Here is a 6,944-nt window from a genome sequence, read left to right on the forward strand (position 1 = left end):
GTGTATATATCGATATATACTGTATATATTTGTCGATATAAATAGTCATAGTATATAGTATGTTAGAAATAGTCATAGTGACGATTGGCACCAGGTGGAATCCTGTGGGCTGCGGTCGAAAAGTCAAAAAAAGGTGATGGGGTGAAGGAAAGATGTGAGGAAAAGACCGAACCTCAAATCTCACAGTGCCACCTAGTGGACATTCATACTCAGTGTTACATTTACAACAGTAAATATTTATATTATATTCATGATATGCAGTCTTTCTTCTTGTACAAGTAAAACATGTACAGTGACCTCGTTATTGTATCTCTTGTCTTGCTCCTCAATGGACAGCACCAGTGGTGTATAAAGTACTCAAAAGCCATACTTGAGTAAAAGTAAAGATACCTTACTGGAAAATGACTCCAGTAAAAGTAAGTCACCTATTAGAATACTGCTTGAGTAAAAGTCTTAAAGTATCCGATATTTATTGTACTTAAGTATCAAAAGTAATTTTCTGATATTAAATGTACTTAAGTATTGAAAATAAAAGTACAAGTAAATGCTGTTAACAAAAAAGCAAAGGGACAGAATTGTGAGAATTATGAAGTTTATTCTTTTAAGCACTTAAAATTTGACTTGGTAAAATGACCAAGGACATGGAGCTGTGTTGACAATAATTGGGTTGCTGTGATCCATCCAGGAGCAACAATGTTCAACATAATATGTTGTACATAAGTATACTTTTGCATCTACTATGAATTTATCATCATAATTCTCCGAAAAGCAATATGACACTATGAAGGAGTTGTAACAGTGCGTTTATAAGTCTGCTCATTAGACTAGAGGATGTAGAGGCCAATGCATAATATTATGTTCAGCAAAAAATATCCACTTGATGCATCAGGTCAGTGTTTAGAGAAAGGACGCCTGCCTTGTAAACTCCTGTGGGCCTGATTTGAACACAATGGGCAAAGGTTTTGCTCAAGCTGAATCTGCAATTGGGCGACTGCTCCCATCATAACTCCATCTGATCATCCACAACATGACTCAAATATCAAAACATGATCAATACTAAAGCAGCACCCAAAGTAACAACCCAGTCATTACTTGAAACTGAGAAATGTCCTGTTCATCTTCAGAAGACAATTCTATTAGAATGTAAAGAAGTTACATTGTATTAGAATGTAAAGAAGTTACATTGTCTCATGTAAGTCTCATGATTCATTTTGTTTCTCAAGATAGATTTGAATTTGTAGCGAGTAACGAAGGTTTCAGGGGAAATGTATCGGAGTAAAAGTATCAGTTTTCTTTGCAAAATGTAGTGAAGTAAAAGTAAAAAGTCAACAGAAATATAAGTAGTAAAGTAAAGTACAGATATCCAAAAACGACTTAAGTACAGTCACGGAAGTATTTCTACTTCGTTACGATACACCACTGGACAGCACACAAAGTAAAAGCTTTTATTTCCTACAGCCCGGGAAGGCAGCACGAGGACTGCAGTGTGTGTCACTCCTGCTGTAAACAGAACATGTTGTCCTCTGCTGCCCTCCTGTGGGGGAAACCCGGTACAACACAATAAAAAACACATTTACAAGTTATTATAAACTGATATTTGTATTCTGTACAAAACCAACAGATTATTCTCACAAAGAACTTGTTCACTTGCAAACACGTGTAACTATTAACATTGCTCGAGCACCAAAATACAACTGAGCCACTATCAGTGTTATTAGTTTCACTGATAAAAAGTGTGACAAAGGTTCATCAGTCGGCACATTGCACTTCATGTAAATCATTTAATGTGAGGTAAGAAGCTTCCACATGAAGAGTCAATAGGGACAGACATCCTTCTATTCATATTCAACTGAAAACATGAGCGTTCATACCACACGTTAAACCAGTTTTTCCTTCTGTGAGAATGACGGTTCAGACTGATAATTGGTTGTTGAAGGTCTAAGGTGCCCTGTTTTTATCTTCCAGAGCAAAGGAAAGGTTCTTTAATGTAATATTTTGTGGATATGGCTCATGCTGGCTCAGGAACAGCAAAGAGAAAAAAGAAAATAATTGAAAAAACTAAACTATGAATTTCTAGCTTCCACCAAGCATGTTATTGTAGACTGATGAGAAACTGATCCCGGATCTTTTGAACAAACTTGCTGGTAGATTTATGAAGTTTGGACAACATACGATTGGTTTACGGATTCTGAAATATGAAGACATCATGTTTTTCAAAACATTATAAAATGCAAATCTTCTGGAAATAAATGTTTTTCTGCAACTACGCCAGCTGGTTGGACCCGGTACCAGGACGTCTGGCCTCACGAGTTAATGAGCCGGTATTTGATATGTTTCAATGAGGCATCTGTACACTCCTATTGTGACCAATGGCCTAAAAAGTCTGTGTGTAAATACAGTTACTCGTGAGTCAGTTACTTGGGTCTTTTTTGACGTTATGATGTAATCATTTTACTTTTTCTTTTCTTGAAAGATGTCTGGTCTAATTTACAGGACAAAAAAGAATCATTGAAGTATGAAAGTAGCAGCGTGCTACAAATAGGACTCTACAGTTGATCCTCACTTCTCCCTTGGCCTGGTAGCATCTCAGAGATCATTCGTGCGGGTTTGATTGTTGCTCCAACACTCTGCTGGCCAGTGCCGACTGTCGTGTTGCCAGTACGGCGACCCAAGAGACAGCGAGTATTGGCCTGTCCTCTGGTTTTCGGCCAAACGGCGACAGAGAGTGACAATGATGTGTGTTCCACAGCTGCAGTTAGTCTGCAGTCACCACAGCTTGTGGCCATGCTCTGGGACATGGCAGATGTGACCACATCTGCACTCACTCACTCCCTGGGTCTCATTAGCGCCACGGCCGGGCCGACAGCTACCGGCATCATTTCCCCTCGATATCCGACATATGTCACTGACAAATACACGGGGATGGTTCCGTTTGTTTATTGTTCAGAATATCGCCTGAAGGGGTTTTGGATGCCAGGTACCCTCCCTGCCTCATTGGATGCCCCTTTTTTCTCAGAAATCAACTCCTTTGGGGATTTGTGTAAATATTCGTGTTGATAATTGTGGTGTAATGTACTGTCAGCAGTAGCATGGGGAAAAAGGAACGGGTACAGCATCACTCCTCGATGATCTTAGGTTCAGTAGTGAGTTCCATCTTAAAGCAGCATCTGGAACTAACAGTTTTGCCATGTTTTGGTTGGTGAGTGCTTTGTTGTTGACAGCCTGTCTCATTAAACAGATGCAGGGATATGGCTTCTCACTCCAGACAGAATCTAGCAGCTACCCGTCATTCCCTACAGAGATACCGTGTAAGAGGATGGGTATCCTCCAGCACACCTCCGCTGCACTGTCAGCCGTCTCTTCCCGCTAGCCCCACTACACCTACCATTTATTTTCATCTCTGAGACACGAAGCGAGCCGGAAAAAAACCCGCTGACAAACCCAACCCCAATCTAGGAATCCATCGGCTGTCAGTCCGACGCCGGTTTGATTTAAGAGATTACAATTCCCTTGGTTTCACTTTGGCAAAATAAAAAGCTAAAATGAGCTGTATTCATAACGAGCTCATTATTCTAACATGATCCACACACAGTGGTGCAAAGTAACCAACATGTTCTACTCTCAAGTACTACACATAAGTACGATATTAGACACTTTAAAACTGTATTTTTGAATCCACCCGACAATGAAAACCCACCAGTTCCTGCCTTAATGACCTTCCACTGTTCAAACATCAACCTGAGCGGAACGTTATTATGTCTAGTTTTCACGGGAGGACATCTGCAGGTCAGCGTGGAGGAGCCTCAGGCACACTTTTGAAAAATGAATTCAAGGAAAAGGAGCGGGAAAGACAGGAGTGGATCATAGGCTTCAGGGCAAAAGGCCTTGGAAATACATGGCTGTTATGGAGTTCTTGATCCCATCTGAGCAAAGGCTCTTACAGTCTGTGGAGGAGGCCAGCATGCCCCCATCCACACCTCTACAACAGCCAAGGAAGCTGCATGAGCTCTTCTGTGTTGGCACAGCGTTAAAGAAGCTCCTAGAACAGAACAGAGTCACATTCCAGACACAAGCTTCATGTCGAGGCTGCAGAGGAAAGAGACTCCTCATTTTTCGTGTGTTTTCCTATTAAAACCCAGCAACACGTGTCAATCTCCTCTCATCACATGCATAATGGTCTTTTCAAAATAAAACTTCCAGCTTCACAAGAAACAACTTCGTTAGGTTGAGGCAACAAAACTACTCAGTGAGATCTAGGAAAAGTACATCAAATAACGACTGAAGCGCTGTTCCTCAAGTACACAAGTTCGATCAAATAAATCGTTGTTGGCTTCTCGTTTCACATGGAGAGCGAACAGAGTTCTGAGTGACAGATTGCTTTTTTGTAACCGACATTTGTGGCCACAGAAAAAGTCACATCGTCTTGCTTTACAGTTTTACAGGTTATGAGTTACCTTCATTCTTTTACGATGTATTGATGTGTTTATAGTGCTTCACCTTTTCTTCTTATCCAAACCAACACAATCCTGTAAGTTACCGACTGCAGTACACGTATCAGTGAGCAGATGGGACAGCTTGACGAGTCATTCCTTATTCACAGAACCATATGTTGTTGTCCAGAATATGTCTGCAATTTCCTGATGTCAGTTATTCCCCCAACCTCATAAACTCCATCACCACCACTCTCAGTAATAACACCCTCAGAGCAGGTGTGAAACGAACAGCTGGACTCACTGTATGGACTCCACATGTCGAGTTAAATGCACACAAACCTCTTTGCTGCATCCGTGCCGAGCAAAGACGGCAGCTTGACTTTAATGTGGATGGCCATGTGTTGCATGGCGTGGCAGCTGCCTTGCTGTAGAATCAGCTGTGTTGATCTGGAGATATGTCATGGATGTGCTCAGGTAGCGCTCATTGGGTAATCATCATCGGTTCCCTCTGTTGAGCATCCGTCTGCAGCAGCATCTTTGTTTGCCCGAGGTGAATCAAAGAATCTCAACTTCTGGCCTGGTTGCGGTCCAAAAAGCATTTCAAACATTTTAAGAGGGATTGTTTTGGTGATCAGCTAAAGCGTTGTCCTGATCAATGAGGTTACTTTTAAATCCATTATTATTCGTCCCAACTGTATGAAGTGGTGCTCAGAGTAATATCTGGTGATGCATCTTTCTAAAAAGATAACATCTGCAGGAGTCATTTCAGTTATTTCACTGAGCAGAGCTCTCCTTCCCCCAGTGCACCGTGAACAAAGTTCAAGCAACATCTTATGTGCTTTGAGTTAAGAGAGTGACTTCATGTTGCGTCTGTGTGTCATATAATCTTATGACTAACAACAGATCTCAGTAACACGGTCGTTGTCTTGTCTTGTGTCTCATGAAAGCGGAAGTTCATCCCAGACATTTCCAACCTGGGCCCTATTGTCTAGTCTTACTGTGTGGTCACAACCAAAGAAGTTGTTAAAAATTAATCTTCTTATCTCGCTATTTCTCTTTTATATAAGACCATAAGAAAGTCCAAAAGCACCCAACAGTACCTTAAAATGAACAATATAACATTTTGGTGTGCTTTAAAAAGGCTGCTGAGCGTCACAGGGCACTGTGAGCAAATGTCAGTGTCTCCACTGGGACTGGAGGCTTTTTGTTGTACCGGCACCGAGAAGTTTTTGGCAGAACAAGAACATTCTGATGATTTATCTATTCTTGGAGCCTTACTGGTAGACGTCACACATCTGCCGGCTGCATCTGGAGAGACCCAGCATTTGCCCAGTTGAAGTTCTGCGTAAGTTCTTTGAGACATCCGTGATGAGGAACGGGTTCTGAATGAAGACGGTGTGCTGCTGTCCGAGGGTGAAGCTGTGAAAACGTTTGCTGACCTTTCGAATCAAAGTCAACTGAAGAATATACTTCTCTCCCGCCCTGAACCTGTTCCTGCACGGTTGCGAAGTGTGCATCGTCTCCCTGCTGGTCTCCCAAGTTCTCACAGGTTCTTCACTGGCATGGCCCAGTTTGTCAGCGGCACACTGTGTCCTCTCCAGTCAGTGGTGAAGGAAGCAGTGAGTGCACTAGAAGGCGAGGGAGCGAACAGTTGAGCGGTTGTCTGCATTGAACAGCGGGGAGGAGCAGGCTGAGAGCTTGTCTGTATCTCTGTACGCTGGATGTGCGAGATAATCACTGGAGGTGAGCCGGCGGGCAGCTCAGCAGGCTCTCACTGTGAATCAATGTCACTGTCTGCCAACCACTTTACACAGTAGAGTTCAACAACTCTATGAGTCAGTCCATGCGTTTTGTTGTTTGGCCCAGCAGTCACAAAAACGCATCAGGTGTCCTTTGGGCTGGGAAATATTCAGGGTCTGTCAATCACAGTAAGCCCCGCCCTAAAGCATCCCCTGCTTTATGGTCTGTTTGACTCTGAATGGACCATAATTTACTAAATGAACAATCAAGCTTTGTTGAAGAAGACTTGAAACTAGATATTGAGACCATAAACTCATGTTTACAGACTTCTTCCACACAATTAGACTTCTTGTTGCAACAGAGGAGTCGCCCCCTGCTGGTCAGTGGAGAGAATGCAGGTTTTAAGACATTTCTGGTTGGCTTCACTCGGCAGAACCGGAAGCTGCTGCCGAGAGGTAACTTGATGAATCACATTCATGTTCACTGTGTATCATCTTATTCTTTTTGTTCTGATCTTCCCCTTTGTCCAACCTCAAGCCAGGTTTTGGGCAGTGGTCAAAGCAAACAAACTGAACTCATGAAATGTAAAATGTGCCTTTAAATGATATCCAACAGCCTGTCAGGAGCGCTGGGTTGCTGTTAAGAGCCGGGTGAGCAACTCGGGGTTCATATCTTTGTGATGTGTTTCTCTTAAGAGGTAAAAGGGCTGCCCATGTACGTGAGCGTGACGTCTTTAGTCACAGGATGCCGGTGTAGTGCTGTGTTTTCCTG

The sequence above is a fragment of the Melanostigma gelatinosum genome, assembly GCF_949748355.1.
Source record: "Melanostigma gelatinosum genome assembly, chromosome: 19".
Taxonomy (NCBI): Eukaryota; Metazoa; Chordata; class Actinopteri; order Perciformes; family Zoarcidae; genus Melanostigma; species Melanostigma gelatinosum.